The sequence below is a fragment of the Ambystoma mexicanum genome, chromosome 1p, assembly GCF_040938575.1.
Source record: "Ambystoma mexicanum isolate Mex_15411 chromosome 1p, UKY_AmexF1_1, whole genome shotgun sequence".
Lineage (NCBI taxonomy): Eukaryota > Metazoa > Chordata > Amphibia > Caudata > Ambystomatidae > Ambystoma > Ambystoma mexicanum.
The window spans coordinates 1,497,979,798-1,497,997,089 of NC_090921.1; the positions used below are offsets into that span (position 1 = coordinate 1,497,979,798).

Genomic DNA, 17,292 nt, shown 5'->3' on the forward strand with positions numbered 1-17,292 from the left:
GGAGAAGAAGGCTCGTGGAGATTCCCATCGGCAAGATCCACAGAACTGGTCCCAAAAGGCAAGAACCAGGCATGCGACCCAGGGGCATAGTGGTGGCTCTGTCAAGATACCCCCAAAAGGAGTCTATCCTAGGGGCTGCTCTCCTGGCAAAGCCAATCACGTATAATGGTGCAGGCATTCAATTATACCAGGACTTGGCCCAAACAACCAGAAGCGCAGAGATATGAGTCCAGTGGTAAAAGCGCTACAAGCTAAATGGGTCAAACATAAATGTACTTTTCCATTTGGCTTACTCTTCCAACGGAAGAGAAGACATCACAGAATCACTACTAGGGAGGAGGGGATTCACCTTTTGAACATTGAAGAAGAGGACATGCTACCAAATGCAAGAGAGGGGCCTGGGCCCCCCAACATACCCAAACCGTGGGAATGGTTGCAAACAAGGAAGAACCGCAGATGCAACCAACTGCAGGGCATGCACCCACAGAACGACCAGGAAAAGGCCAAATGGACCATGCCACCTAAATGAGGACGTATGCTCAAGGCGATGAGAATGATCTGGAAACGTTCTGCAGGGGAGAGACGATAGTAATGGAGGACTTTAACTTGGCATGGGACCCCCATAAAGAGAGAAGCAATAAAAATAGATTCGGACACACAGTGCCGTCGCACTCCCTCAAGATTATAATGGAAAACCTGGACCTAAAAGATGTGTGGACATCCCTCCGAGGGGATGAGGCAGGGTTTACCTTTTACTCACACGTACACCGATCCTTTTCTCAAACAGATTACCTTTGGGCATCAGCCCCTTTAATGGGCACGATAACACAATTAGACTTCCACACAATAGCGATTTCGGATCATGCCCCTCTCAGAATGACGTTAAATCTCCAGCAGGGTAAGAGGGAAATTTGGAATTGGATATTTCCCAGAGAAATCCCAATGGACCCAATTTTGCAGGAGGAGCTCAGAACCAAAATTAGGGCTTACTGGGAAAACCATTTGATCCCGAATGTCTCCAAGTAAATCGCGTGGGACGCCTTCAAGGCGACATTCAGAGGAGAAGCAACAGTCCTAAAAGCCCAGTGGAAAAAACAGCTGAGAGCTCTGGAAATGGAGCTTGAGCAGGAACTACAGGGCATAATGCAGAAGATGGTATCGGACTCTAGCATAAAGCTACGGAAGGCATACAGGAATGTCAGGAGAAAATTGGATCTGCTCCAGACTAAAAAAGCAGCGAGGGACCTCTTATATTTAAAAAAATATGTTATGTCAAGGCCAATAAGGCGGACAGACTTCTGGCCAGACTACTTAAAGAGAAGCTGCACAAACAATACATGGGATAGTAGGCCCACAGGGGGTTAAAATAACCAGCACCGAAGAAATCACAGAGCAATTCGTAGACTTCTATTCTGTGCTTTATAAATCAGACCGCCCTGACCACGCCAAACAAATAGCTTACTTTCATTCACTCATGCTTCTCAGGATCTCCCCTGAACACAGAGAAACACTAGAAGCAGACATTACATTAGAAGAGGTGACACGTGATTAGAAACCTCCCACTAAATAAGTCCCCAGGTCCAGATGGGTACCCAGCTGCATTCTATAAGAAATTCCAGCAAATCCTTGTGCACAAATTAGTAAACCTATTCACCTACTTCAGCATGAGCGGCCAAACAACCCAGACGATGGAGAAAGCAAAGATAATACTATTCCTCAAAACAGCCAAAGATCTGACACAATATGGATCGTACCAGCCTATGGCCCTTATAAACGTAAAAGCAAAGATATATACGAAGATATTGGCACATAGATTAGAAGCCCTTTTACCAAAAACAATATACCCAGACCAAGCTGGATTTATTTGGCAAAGGCAGACACACAACAATATTCTGGGAGCATGCCAACTAAGTGAAAAGGTTTTGCGGGAAGGGAGCCTGCGCCATTCTTCTCTCGCTGGACGCGGAAAAAGCCTTTGATAGAGTGGAATGGTCATTCCTTTTTAAAACCATGGAGGCGATGAGGTTCGGACCGGCCTTTCTGAAAAAAATCCAGGCAATCACAACCCAGTAGCCCAGCTCCTAATCAATGGTCAAATATACCAGCCTATCTATCCCACTCCAGAGGGGCACTAAGCAAGCATGCCCCCTGTCAACTTTATTATATTCACTACATCTGGAACCCTTTCTAATTAAGCTACGGACAAGCCAGACAATCCGGGGAATCCCATTCGGCAATGAAGAGCACACAGTAATGGCATATGCCGACGATATGCTCCTGCCGCTGTCACATTCAGAAGTTTCACTAAAGGGGGTGGTCCAGGACATAGAAGACTTTGGGGAAGTGGCAGGTCTAAAGGTCAGTGTGTCAAAGTCCGAAATCCTGAACCTGTCACTGGCAGGGGAGGACCTACGGAGGGCTATGGGCGGGACACGATTCAGATGGGTGCAGGGGTGTATTAAACTACTGTGGGTCCCAATAATGCAGACACTTGAGGGGCTTTACAGGGCAAACTTTCAACCTGTTCTAACGCAACTTAAACAGCAGCTACACAAATGGGGTCCCCTTTCAGTTTTGTGGTAAGGGTGGATAAATGTGATCAAAATTGTGGTTCTTCCAAAGATCCTGTGCCACTTTCAGGCCCTACCAATTCCTATCCCCCCGACTTTCTTGCGGGCGCTGAACAAAATAATCATTATTTTCATTTGGAATAACAAAGCCACCTGCATAGCAATGAAGGCACTGTCGTGCCCGACCCACAAAGGTGGCCTAGGGCTGCTGAATTTTCAAAGATACTATTGGGCCACCCAACTCTGAATGCTTTGAGATTGTTGCACAGAGGGCCTGGAGATGACGTGGGTACAGATGGATAGGACAGTAGTAGGGGCCCCGCTACGGAGGTTGTTTCGCTCCACAGGGTAGACCAATATCCCAATATGCACAAATACGAGATCAGAAAACTGTTAGAGGACAAATGGGATAGAGTGGTCAGGCAGCAACAGATCACCACCTTTCCGCCACTCTTGAGAAACCCCCAGTTTACTCCGTGGCTAGAAAAGGGCACCCTTCTGCGCTGGAAAACGGCATCATGAACAAAACTAAGAGACATTTTCCAGGGGGAGGAATTAAACCCTTTACCCAATGCAAGAGTGAACTGCGATTGACAGAAGGTGACAGGGTGCAATACTACCAACTCCGACATTGGCTCCTAAACCCGATTAACCGAGAGGCAGTAAGTAGACTGCGGACAGCACTTGAGAACTAGCTCAGGAAACAACATCTCATCTATACCATTTATAAGTTATTGGTAGATGCAGAAAGGTACACCAGTCTGAACAACAAGTACAAATGGGAGGAAACTCTGGGTGGGCCTCTTCCTGATGCAGACTGGGAGCATCTGTGGAGAGAAATCCCAAAACTAGCACAAGCCCTTACAAATCAGAGAGTTGTGGTATAAACGCATGACTCACACAACACAAACAGCTTCCCGGTTCTTGCAGCTCAATGTTAGAACACCCTCCCCCTTGCAATTAGATCGGAAGCTTCATTTTGGCCATTCAGAGCCATGGTGAAATCCTGGCTCTCTGCCTAACACCTACTCACGCACGCTAGGTCTTAACCATACCTGAAATGGACCACTATGTAACCCGGGTCGCTATTATCTATTGTATTTTTTGCTTATTTTTTACTTCACCTTCTGTCTGTACCATTGAATGTATCTTCTTGTATTAGTACTTTTCTTGCTGTGCGCAACGATATGTAACTATGTTGACCATACGATTATGCGCCCAGCTACCCGAGGGTTCGGTCGCGCTCTATAAATAAACGAACTAAACTAAACTAAACTAAACTCAATGGCACTATACACCGGAGCACTTACATCGGATGCACCCCCGGGTCTCTCAGGGCTGCTAGAGGGAATGTGTGAGCTCAGGGGACTGGCTGCTTATCTGGTGGAGCTGCCTGAATTTGGGGGGATTTCGGAAGACAATAAATAGAAATATTCAAATGATGCTGGGAATCCACAGCACCAGAGGACCCAAAGAAAGCCTGCTGTGCATGGGGGAGCAAAATGACCAAGAGTGGCCGAAAAACACAGACGAAAGGAGTATGTTATCCGAAGCCTGGCGGCGCTCCTGATCATTGCAGAAGTGGAAAACCAAAGATAGCCCTCATGAACATGATTGGCTATTGAAAGTCTGGAACTTTGTGGTTCTGGAATGGGTCACATACTCTATACAGGGAAGACTGTCAAGATTCTCGAGCGAATGGGACTTGGTACTAGCCTTCCTAAAAGAAAATTTCAGGGAACCATACTGCCCTTAAGAACGTACTATCCCAGGGATTGAGTGACTTTAGTTGGTCTGTGGACCACCCCAAACTTCAGGGAGGGGGAGCAAGCAGGGTGAGGCGCTAAAGGTGATGTTTGTATTCTCAAAATGGCAATTAAAAAATTAAAAAAGATAACATAGATTTATTAGTAATAATGTTTTGGGTATTGTTATGTTGAATATCTTTGTTTTTATGCTGCTCAAAAGTAAAGTAAAGAAAGTGAAACATAATGCTCACCTACATTCCAAACATTGAAGTGTTTTTTCTCAAAGCTTCCCTGCCCTTCCCCTGGCTGGGCCAAGACCTCTTCAGAGTATCTGAAAACATACTTGGTGTGGAGAATTGAGGAGATTGTAATTGTAATTGTTTATTTGTAAAGCGCTTATACATAAGTGAAGTGCTTCAAAGCACTTCAAAGCGTGAAGGGAACAAGAGAATACAGAGTCATTCTTTGCCCTCGAAGTTTCCGAATGATCAACAAAAAATGACTAGCATACTAGGCCTGATGGCATTACTACTTGTGCAAGTGCATGACAAGAAGGAAGGCGAGAAAGGGGGGAGGAGAGGGAGAAGAACATACAATCAATAAACTACCGTATTAGGCCAACAACGTTTCCGATAGTGCAAGTGCATGACAAAGAGTGAGGTGATAAGGGAGGGAGGAGAAGGAGAAGAACATACATAAACAAAATACTACCGTAGTAGGCCTGGCAACTGGGCCTAGTGCATTCTGGCAATATAAGTGCGCAGACAGGAAGTGAAAGTGAGGGTGAGGGGAACAAGTGCGTCAGTCCAGCAGGGCTCTGGGTTGAGTACAGAAAGATTACCCTTCTCATGGAACGAATTCCAAAAGTGCAGTAGTGCTGAACAGAGTGAAGAGGCCCGGAGGCAAGTGCAAGGACTAGCGGGGGAGCCTGGGACCCGTGAGGGTCTGGAGGTGCACCAGGCGACCAGTCAGCAAAACGGAGCAGTGTTTTGGGAAGAGAAGGAGGGGGGAAATAGGTGAAAAAAGAGGGGAGGTTAGCAAGGGAGAGCGAGAGAGAAAGGGGAAGAGAAGAAGAAGGTCTTGAGGAGTTTTGGGAACTTAATGAGATCAGGCTCAAGGAGAGTTCCAGTGGGAAGCACCTGCAGAGGTTAAACATCTACTCCCAAATCTCTGTTTGGAAAAACACCTCACCCGCAGAGAGTTTGAAGAGGATGAGCGGAGGGCTCTAGAAGTAGAGTAATTAGGGAGAGAGTTGTAGATAGTGCAAGCTCTGACCCCAGAAAGCCTTGTGGACTATGCAGAGGGTCTTGAACTTTTCCTTGATGCCACGGGGAGCCAGTGGAGGGATGTCAGCGCCGGAGAGATGCAGTTCCTGGGCTTGACGCCAAGGATAAATCTTGCGGTTCTGTTCTGGATGATTTGTAGAGGTTGGAGAGTAGAAGTAGGAAGAGTGAGAAAGAGACTGTTGCAGTAGTCCTGTCTGGAGAGAACCAGGGCTCTGGTGACGGTAAGCCTCTGAGGGAAAGTGAGAAAAGGTAGAATACCTCTGAGGAGGTGCAGCTGGTAGTGGCACCTTTTAGATATGTCTGAGATGTGAGAGGAGGAAAGAATGGAGTCGAAGATGACCCCCAGATTTTTTGCCTTACTAGTGGATGAGGGCGCAGGGCCAAGGGAGGCCGGCCAGAGTGAAGGTGGGAAAGCGGGAGCAGGGGTCCCAATGAGGACAATCTCTGTCTTGCTGGTATTAAGCCAGAGATCATTTGCAGCACACCAAGACTGAATTGCGGACAGTCAGGAATGAGCGAGGAAAAGGAGAAGGCCGAGGGTAGCCTGACAATTAGCTGTGTGTCATCCACATAACACTAAAAGTTAGAGGTGAAGGCAGAGCTCCTGCGGCCCAGAGGGGCCATGTGGACATTGGAGAACCAAGGGGATAGTTTAGATCCCTGGGGACACCACAAGTGGAGGGAGTGATAGCAGAGAGAAAGGACCCAAGTTCCACCAGGGAAGGATGGTCAGAGAGTAAGGAGGCAAGCAACACCAGGGCCTGATCTGTGATGCCCAGGGTATCACAGAGACGGGAGATCAGGATGTTCTGGTTTACCGTATCAAAAGCAGAAGAGAGGTCAAGAAGAATGAGGACAGAGGAGAGTTAGAGTCAATATTTGAGAGCAGGTCTTCACAGGTGTTCAGAAGAGCAGTTTCCGTGCCTCCAGATGCTCTAAAGCCAGACTAATGGTCATGGAGACAAGCAACAGATTCAGTGTGGAGGGTAAGCTGAGAAATAGACAACTTCTCCAGGAGTTTTCACAGAAAAGGAGTGATAGAGATCGGGCGGTAGTTTGCCAGAATAGAAGGGTCGGCAGACGTTTTTTTGAGCAGAGGGTGCACGAGAGTGCTTGAGAGAACTGGGGGAAACTCCAGTGGCGAAGGAGAGGTTACAGAGGTCTGCCAAGGCTGTAGCGAGAGTATCAATGTTGTCCTTAATGGTTTTGGAAGTGCAGGGGACCACCTGTTTGGAAGAGTCTTTCATGGGCCGGACTTGTCTAGGTTTGGCGTTAAAAGACCTAATCAGAAATGTTCGAGGGAGAAAAGACCGAAGATTCTTTTTAAAAAATAATCTTTAGTCTTTTCTCCCCTGAACATTATTGACTTGCCCAAAACCAGTACCCACACCCTACCCCCACCCCTACCCAAACCCCAAACACAGCCCTACCCGCACACCCTACTTACCTTACATTCGGTATCACTGTGTCCCTGCAATGCCTGTTCCCTTTCACTTCCGGGGTGTCCCCCACAACCCCTGCTCACAATATAGTGAGCAAGGGTGCAGGGGACACCTTTTGGGGGGGTGGCTGTAGGGGGCATCCCCTCAACCCCCACTCACAATATAGTGAACAAGGGAGCGGGGGACACCCCCGCAGCCCCCAGCACCGAATGCGTGATTTGGTCAAACTTTTCAGCCGTCGGATTTTTTCAAACTGCCAACATTTTGCCAAATCACGCATTCAGTATTTTTTATGCAGTCATTTTGGACGAAACCCTTGTCTATAGATCTCCTCAGGTGTGACAGGGGAGAGGGAGGAGAGAAGAGGGGCAGGGGTCGGGTGGCCAAGGGGGGCCCAAGAGATGTTGGTGCATAAGTGGGTGCGGAGGCAAGAGAGGACAGGATGTCCTGTGTTTTGGCAGTGAAGTGTGCAGCCAGGGCCAAGCAAAGGGCCTGGGTGGGTGCAGTAGAGGATGAAGCTGCAGTAGGATTGGCCAGTTCCTTGCAGACTTTGAAGAGTTCGGGTTTGTTGTTAGATGCAGGCTTGAATATGCACTCTCTTCTTGGACCGGATGCATGCAGAGTCTATATTGCCTTTGAAGAAGGCGGCAGGCCAGCTTGTCATAGGGTGCACCTGAAGATCCCCATTTCCGTTCTGCTGCTCTGCACTTGCATTTAAGGGCATCCAGATCGGAATCGTATTAAGAGTTGCTCTTTTTGGCAGGCTGACCCTCATGACAGGGGCAAGAATGTCAAGAGTGTTGGAGATGGAAAGGTGAAAGTTAGAGAGGGCTGTGTCAGGGTCGGGGTCAGCCGCAGGAGTAGAAGGAGGATAGTAGTTGGAGGCAAAGGCAGCCACTGACCCTCTTTTCATGGGTCGGAAGACGTTGAAGGTGGTCAGCGGTACAGAGTGTGCCAGTGCTAAAGGAGAAGAGAGCTTCAAGCGTGAAGAGAGAAGAGAGTGATCAGTCCAGGAGATTGAGGTAGTAGGACGGAATAGAGTGAGAGGGATGTCTGTGGAGATGAGAGCATCCAAGGTGTGGCCTGCGGTGTGCGTCGGACCCGAAGATAGAATAAAGAGAGAGTCGCATAGGTTGCAGAAAGGTCCTGAAGAGTCGGGAGAGTCAAGATGGAAGTTAAGATCCCCCAACAGGAGGAGTTGCGGAGAGGAGGAAAGGAGAACAGAGGAGAGGTCCGCCCATTCCGAGAGGAAAAGGGTAGACTGGCCCGACGGTCGATAGAAGGTGGCTAGAGTAAGAGCGGAGACAGGAGAGAGGGAGATCCTGCAGATGAAGCATTCAAAGGAAGAGTAGGCCTGAGTGTGAATTACGGAAACAGGGATCCACTTAGGAAAGAAGAGGGCCACTCCACCTCCTGGCCTGTTGGCCTGAGAGGATCTTGTAGCCTTCGGGGAGGAGTGTGTCAAAACTCATGACAGAGCTGTCCTTAAACCATGTCTCAGTGAGAGCAAGAACATCAAGATCCAGGAGTTCAAGGAGGTGGCAGATGTCAGAGGAGTGTTTGACGGCAGAGCGAGAGTTAAGCGTGGAAACATGGAGCAGGTTGTCATTTTTGAGAGACTTCCAGGGGGGTACATGGGACAGAAATCCCCCCGTAAGCTTTGAGAGTGCCTGAGAGATAGAGGTAGGAGGAGGCAGAGGACAAGAAGGTTAGAAGGATGTCAGTGAGGATAGTGCAGACAAGGGAGCCAGGTGGGCTGAAGGCGGCAAGGGAGCCGCAGTGAGAGAGGCCATGTGGTCAGGAGGAGGCGAGGGAGCCAGGGAGGCTGTGGAAGCATATAGCAAGGGAGCCCATGATGATGAAGATTGAAAGTTGATAAGGCGAGGAAGGAGCTTATCAAAAAGTAGGAGGTTGGATTGAGGCCCTTGTACCAGGATGGTACCATTCCGATAGACATTTATGATGACCCTGGAGGTGGAGAAGAAGTCAAGAAGGACCTCCCAGTGGGTGCCACCATTAATGTGTGAGAAAGAGTAGGGAGAGAGAAGAGCAATCATATAAAGTGTCCATAGGTCGGGTGAAGGAACGACAAAGAGGATGTCGGTGAGAGTCTCTCTAGCGGAAGCACTAACGTAGGTGCCAGCGATAGGCAGGCCAGGGTTGGAACCCAGTGTGTCCTTGTTGAGTTTCTTCCTGCCAGACTTAGTGAGAGGTGAAGGATAGGAGATTGATACGCAGTTAGAGAAGATAGGAAAGACAGAAAGCGCCATAGAGAAGGGTAAGGAGTTTGGCACACTTAAGCAGGCAGAGCAGCTGAGGTACGTGGGGGGAAGTAGGCAGGAGGCGCACAAAGGAAATACAAACAGGACTGGGAAAGAAAACAATTGGAGCTGAAAAGGGTAAGGGAGCAGAAACAGACAGAACAGAGGGCAAAGGGGGTGACCAGTCAGCGCAGTCACAAGAAAGGCAGAATGTGAGCACAGCCTAAATTCTATTTTTAGCTACAGGCATACAACAATGCAGGGTGTAAGCACAACCTAAATTTGATTTGAAGCTACAGGAATACAAACAATGCAGCGTGTTAGCACAACCTTAATTCGATTTTAGCTACAGGCATACAACAATGCAGGGTGTGGATACAACCTAAATTCGATTTTAGCTACAGGCATAACAATGCGGAGTGAGAGCCCAACCTAAATTATGATGTGATATGATAGGTTATTTATAAGACGCTTAATACCCAGAGGTTTTTAAGCGTGCACCCGGGGATCGATCCTGTGTTGCTCCACATTGTCTTGCCAGACAAACAATGCAGGGTGTGGTCACAACCTAAAATTGATTGTAGCTACAGGCATACAACAATGCAGGGTGCGAGCTCAACCTAAATTAGATTTTAAGCTACAGTCACGAAAACAATGCAGGATGTGGGCACAACCTAAAATCGACTGTAAGCTACAGGCATACAACAATGCAGGGTGTGAGCACAACCTAAATTAGATTTTAGCTAAATTCACACAAACAATGCAGGGTGTGACACAACCTAAAATCGATTTCTTTTTTTTATAACAAGTATTGCAGCATAGCAGTGCAAACGTGGAGGCAATGGAAAAGAGTAGTCAGGAGGGGGCGACAAAACAGTTTTGAGCATGTAGCGTAGGGGTGAGTGCCAGTTGGAGTGACGCAGTGATCAAAGTTAGATGTTGCAGAGAGCCAGAGGAGAGACGTGCCCGGTAACAGAGCAGACAGTCAGCATTCACGTGAAGTTGGAAGGGGAGCTACCATAGTGAATCTATGTGATCACTGCGCTGCACGTAACTGCGCCGACGAAAATGTCTATGCCAATTACAGCGCACCTCAGTGATCAAATAGATTACTTCGCCCGCATCCCCGACCCGCTTTCTCCTTCCCAACACCACCAACACCCCACTTACCTCTATGGCGGCACACTTCTGTATGCCGCCTACACTCCTCTATCCCTGCAGCGTCAGTTCCTCCCACTAACGTGGGTCAGAGCTGACGTGGCAGGCTGCTTTTCTTTTTTTTCTTCACTTTCTTGTCCCCCGCTTACCGCAATTATAAGCGGGAGACACCCCCACAACCCCTGACTCCCGTTACTGCACTCAAGAAGAGCGGGGGACACCCCTGCAACCCCTGCTCTGCTTGGGCGAAGTAGTGGCAGTCAGTATTTTGTGCAGCCCCAAAATCACAGCGACTGCAGCGGTGCACAAAAAAAGTCAACATACCGGTACGTTTCCACCATAGTCCAGGTGCACAGGTATGCAGGGGCCAACAGCAAGGCTCATTTCTTTCCCAGTAGTGAGATATGGGGGCTGCAACCCCAGCCAGGCCTGGACAGGCTCAGACAGGGCCCTTAGGAGTGGGCCTTAGGATGGGGGCCGGCGATACAGAAAGAAATTATCATGGACTCTTCACTGCCGTATGGCAGTGCTTGACTAGGCCAGAAAGACTTGCAGTGTCATGGATGGGTAGAAAATGAATTATTAAAATGAAAATGTTGCTTGGCCTCCTTTTCTATTTGTTTATTTCCAGGCCCTGCCATACTGGTTACAAAACACACACCAGAATAAATTTGAGAACTTTATTTTATTTTATTTTTTTAAACTTCTCTTTATTGTTTTAACAATGGTAAGAAAGAACAACCCCCAACAACTTACCCCACCTCCCTCTCCCTGCCCCCCCTGTGGAGCCCTAGCACCCAAGACCCCCTGCCCCCCCGTTTCATTCCCTTCCGGCGTTTAGGCATGCAGGTCCAAGAGTCTCAGTCTGTGGGGTCGCCTCTGCTCCCGGAACTCTCCCTTTAAGTAGTCCAAAGTTTCTCCCCATTTCGACGCAAAACAACTCAAATTGTCCTTAACCGCGAACGTAGCCCACTCCAACGAAACAATATCCCACAATTTCCTCAACCAGTCCTGTTCCGCTGGGATCATGGGGCTCTTCCACCTTTGGGCAAGGAGAGCCATTGCTGCCAAAATGAAGACTACCTTTGCCTTGCGATGTCCACCCCCCTTAACCCCCCCCAGCTCACACCACCTCCCTTCCTGGATCTCGCGAGGGTCTTGACTTGTGCCTTCTGCAATTGCCAGATCCAGCGCACAGGAAATACCCCTCCAAAAAGGTCTAACACTAGGGCAATCCCACCAAATATGAGCTTCCATGCCCTCCCCTCCACAAACTCTCCAACATGCCCCGGATGTTGCTGGAAAAATTGCCCGAAGGCGAGCCGGGGTATAAAGCCAGCCCAATAGATACTTGTACCAGTCCTCCTGTAGCTGGGCAGCCTTAGCCACTTTTGGGATCAGTTTCCAGAGCCTCTCCCAATCCTTCCGTTCCATTCCCACCCTAAAAAGCCCCTCCCACCTAGACATATAGGGCCACTTCGTGGTAGGGCCAGCACTCCCAGAAGCTTATATATGTCTGAAATCAGCCCCCTGCACCCCTCATGCATCAGCAGGAATCATTCAAACTGTGTCAGGCCACACGTTCCCGCCCTCCGGACCTCCTTGGGCAACACCCAGTGCCTGATCTGGAAGTATCTGAGCTGCTCCCCCTGGCCTACCCCGAACTCCCGTTTATAGTCTTCAAAGGATTTCACCTCCTGTCCTCGAAAAAGGTCTCAAATGACCCTGCACCCCCCCGCTCTCCCACTTCCGGAAAGCCCCCTTTTCCAACCCAGGGGTGAAATCTCCACTGTTGAATTTGGGGTGAACGGTGATGGAAAGGTAGTTTCTCCACTGTCCTAAATATCAACCATCCCCTTAGTTATGTTACTCAGATACAAGTCAGCCGATCTCAACCTACGTGGGAGCCATAGTACCTCTCCCAGATGATGTCGGGCTACCGCTCTATCCATCTTGGCCCACTGTTTGTCGTATTGCACTGAGAACCACTCCCGGATTACCCTGAGCTGCGCTGCCTCATAGTAGCGCCGAAAGTCCAGCCTCCCGCCCCCTTGGATGCTATCAATAGCCGTTTCGCTAAGCGCGGCGTCCTACCCTCCCAGATAAATTCCTTCACTGCCTTGTCCAGTTCCTTGAAGAAGGGTGTTGGGAGGGCAACGGAACCACTTGGAAAAGGTAGAGCAACCGTGGGAGCAACCGTGGGAGAACCACCATCTTGAGCACTGTGCCTTTTCCCAACCATGATATCTTTAGAGAGCTCCACTTCCTGAGATCTTTTTTAATTGACGCAAGTGTGGGGATGTAATTCGCCCAGTACCAACCCGACAGCTGAGGGGTAACCCTGACCCCCAGATAATGTATCCCACCTGGACTCCACTTAAAAGGGGAGGAAGCCCTCAAGGACCTTATCTCGTTGCTCTTCAGCAACAGATTCATTATTTCGGACTTTTGCAAGTTCACCCGCAAGCCGGAAATTGGACAATAGTGCCATACACACCTCTATGGACTCCCTTGGGCTTGTCAAAGTGAGGAGCATGTCGTTGGGGAAAGCCGCCACCTTATGCTGAATCCCCACAGGAGTGGGGAAAGAGGGCACCCCTGCTTCGTACCGCGTCCAATCTTGAAGGGTCGGGACATCGCCGCCATTTACAAGTAACCGCGAGGTGGGTGCTCTGTAATTCGCCTGTACCATGTTGATGAAATTTTTGCCTATACCCATTCGTTCCATGACCAGAAAGAGAAAGGACCACTCCACCCGGTCAAACGCCTTCTCGGCATGCAAGGCTAAAAGAATCGTCGGAGTGGGGGTCTTCTGCGTCTTCTCGACTAAGTGGGCAACTCGCTTAAAGTTATCGGCCGTTTGTCATCCCTGTACGAACCCAGTCTGGTCCTGGTGGATCAGCTCAGGAAGATGTACCTCCAATCGCTTTGCCAAAATTTTGGTGTACATTTTTGTGTCCGAATTTATGAGAGCAATTGGCCTATAGGAGGTACACTCCTCCGGGTCCTTGCCCATCTTGTGTAAGAGTGTAATTTTGGCCTCCTCCATAGAGGGACTAATACTACCCGAGGAGTCGAATGAGTTGTAAAGTTGAGTAAGGTGTGGGACCAGTATGGTGGAATAGGTTTTGTAGAAGGAGACCGGGAATCCATTGGGGCCCGGAGCTTTATTGCTGGTGAGCGACGTAATGACAGCCCGCACCTCATCCTCTGTGTTGGCCTGTCCCAGATCTTCCCCCACTTCCCCAGAAATATGCGGAAGGGGCAGGGTACCCAAGAAGTTTTTCTGAAGCCGAGTTGCTGGGCCCTGAGATGTGTACAGGGCTTCATAAAACCTAGCTAGCCACTCCCTGATTTCCTCAGTTCTGGTGAGCCTCTCCCCCCTTCCATCCTTCAAAGCTGCGATCGTATTTCATTCCCTGCTACCCCTCAGCAGGCGCGCAAAAAGCGAGTCCGCCTTGTTGGCCTTAGCGTAAAACTTCTATCTGACCTTTAACATAGCACCCTCTGCCTTCTTGGTCCTCAGGATTCTCAGCTGTCCCTCTGCCAACCTGGACTCCCTATAGGCTTTCCTTGAGGGGTCCCCTTTGAGCCTAACCCTCGCAGCCTCCACCTCCCCTTCCAGCTGGGTCTCCAACAACCACAATTGTTTATTCCTCTCTGCCTTTAGTGCAATGAGTTCCCCTCTCAGAGTGGCTTTGAACGCATCCCACCTTATGCTGAGACTCGTGTCCGTGTCATTATTTCTTTCGAAGAAGGCTTTAATGTTATTACCTATCTCCTCCATAATCACCTTGTCCCTCAGGAGATACCCGGGAAAGTGCCAGATCCAAACCTCTAGCCTACGCCTACCCAGCCACATTTTCATCTGCACCACCCTGTGGTTGGCGATTCCCATGGGGCCAGTCTCAACCCACTCTACTCCTCCCACTAAGCTAGCCGACACCGAGATGTAATCAATTCGAGATTGGGTTTGGTGCACATCCGAAAGATACGTAAAACCTTATTGCTCCCCCCTCAATACCCGCCACCCGTCCCTCAAGCCTGCCCCCTTGAATCGCTCCTTCAATTGTGGGGAGGCCACCGCCCCCACCCCTCCGCCTGCATGCTGCGTCCGATCTAGCCGCCTGTCCCAGGCCAGGTTGAGGTCCCCCATTAAAATGACTTGCCCTCTTGCAAACTCTTCCAGCGCGCTCAAAGTCTCCCTCACAAAGTTGTCCTGTCCCGCGTTTGGGCCATAAACCGAGGCAATCGTGTAAGTAGCACCCATATGTTCCCCCTTACCATGATGAATCTCCCATTTGTATCCCTCAGAATATCCTAAATTCTAAAGTCCATACCGCTCCTGAATGCCAGCGCTGCCACCCACTCTTTCTTTGAGGGACCTGACGCAAGCGGCCCTGATCCGCCCACAGCAAATGGGTCTCCTGCAGGGCCAGGACATCCGGAGCATGCGTTTGGGTGAAATGTTCTAGTTTCGCCTGCTTGAGGGGAGAATTTAATCCTCTCACGTTATGAGTTAGCCACTTGAAACTGAGTTAGTGAGATACCCTGCTCCCGCGAGCCATCCTTTCATTATCCTACCGACCCCCCCTATTCCCCCAAAATCCCCAACCTTCCCCGTTAAGCGTAAAGGCCCCTGCCCCCTCCCGTCCCCCCTCACTGCCCCCCCTGCCCGGAACCCCCAACTTTGAGCTAAACCCCCTCCATCCCCCCAAGTTCCCTCACCCACCTCCTTGCCCCCCAAACTGCCCCATCTTTGCTTGTTCCAACATGTTTTAAACTCCTCCCCCCAGCTCAACACGCAGCCCAAGAGTCCACCACCCCCTAAAAACAAATTCAATGGAGACACATCAGAGGTCAGCCACCCCTGTCCAGATTTTGACCCCTCTCCCCCAAGGGTCTCTGAGCAAGTGAACCCCCCCACAGGGCCCCGCAGCGCCCTCCTTCTGCCTCGCTCCCCCACAGTTGCCCACTCCCAGGGTCTACTCCCCTCCCTCAGGCCCCCATGGGGTACCGTGGCCCCAACGCGCCCCCTCCCTCAATCTCCACTTCCAATCCGATAATGTTGGCCGCCTCCTGGACCGTGGTCGCCCGCTTCTGAATCCCCTCCCATTCAAAAATTAAGCCAAAAGGGAAGGTCCACCTATATTTTATCCCCTTTTTTGACAGCTCCTTCAGGAACAGACCCATAACCCTTCTTTTCACAAGAGTGCTCGCGGCCAGATTTTGGAACAACAATATCTCCTGTCCTTTGTAGAGAACGGGCTCGCTTTGTCTGGCCGCTCGCAACACTGCTTCCTTCTGAGCATATCTGGCGAAGGCGACCACCACTTCCCTGGGTTTGGCGTTGGGACCGACCTGGGATCGGCCAACTCTGTGGGCCCTGTCCAACGTTATCGAATTCGGGTCCCCTTCGCCCAAGAGTTCCACAAATACGCGCTGGTATTCCTCCTTTAGGAGTCGGTCCGTCACCGACTCAGGCAGCGCCTTTATCCGAATATTGATCCTCTGGGATCTATTTTCCAAGTCCTCGAGCATCGCCTCCATGTTCCTCGTCGCATTGTCCAGTCGATCTGTGGCCTCACTATTAGCCGTGGAGTCCCTCACCGTCTCCTGGAGGCCCCTTTCCAGCAGATCAGTCCTTTCCCCGAGTTGAGCCACTTCATGCCGGATTTCACCCAGCGCCACATTGAGGTCAGATCTCATAAGCTGAAACTGGTCCTATAAGGTTTGAGCCAGAGACTCTCTCAGGGCTTGCATTTCCCCCCTGAGGTCTTGTCTTGTCATCCGTGCCACGTCCACCTCCGCCTCCACTCTCCTACTCTCCTTAGAGTGGCCACTGTCCGATTTGTTGGTATCTTTGTTCTCCATTGTGGTCCAGAGTGATGGAAGCGTTCCCTGGGGCACTCTAGAGGAGAGACTGGCCTTTCCAGACTTCTGCCTGGACCTGGTAGACATCTGCGTGAGGCCCAGGAGCGGCCCTTCCTCTATTTAGGACAATGATTCAAAACACTTGTCACAGCCTGAAGTGCCGGAGGACCCCCACCTCGCCCCGGGGCTCCCTCCACGGGAGGGGAAGTCCTTTTTATCCGAGCCAGTTGGCCGGGCTGTACTACTTGGCGGCGGTGGGATCACTCAAGGAACCAGCCCTTCTTACGCAGTCGGTTCTTCAGGTGGGCTGCCACTAGTGGATGCGCCGCCGCTGCAGGAAAAAGTCCAGGGCTCCAGCATCCCACGGGCGGACCCCTAGGGCAAGTCCCAGCCCGAGGGCGCCGTTCTCAGGTGCCCACCCTCCTGCAGCACAAGTTAATGGCTTGTTCCAGCCCCATACAGGGGACAGATCCAGGCAACAGTCACAGTGGCCCCTCTGACGGGGCACCCTCCCGGAGGATGCTTCTGCTGGAGGGGAGAGCTCTCTAAAAGGACAGTGCCACTGCCCTAATCGCCGCCAATCTCCACACAGCTCCCTCGGGTGAGCCTACCACTGTAGGTCCTTCTCTCTCTGTCTCCGCCCGGAGCCCCACTTCGCTCCCGTGGTCGGGCTGGCTACCACCTCCACCTCCCCTGGTCCCTGCGCTCCAGAGCTCCGGTGGGACCCACTCCGGGTTGGATGGAGGCAAGATGCACCCCCGCCTCCTTCTGCGCGCATTCCGAACTGGTGGGCCCACTCCCCGTGAGCCCAGATTCACACTCCTTCAATCTCCTCAGGGGCCACCACCGCTGGATGAGCAGCGACCCCAGGCGTGTGCTTCCTGGGTCCGCGCTGAGTGGGGGGGCCCGACTCCTTAGCAGCCGCCCGCCCGGGCTACCACAAGCACCCACCA

At 50.7% G+C, this 17,292-nt stretch overlaps 1 protein-coding gene across 1 annotated transcript in view; it reads left to right on the forward strand.

Moving 5' to 3' along the window:
• Window positions 1-17,292, forward strand: part of FCER1G (Fc epsilon receptor Ig) — a 527,609-nt gene that overhangs the window by 497,874 nt on the left and 12,443 nt on the right. The window lies entirely within an intron of this gene.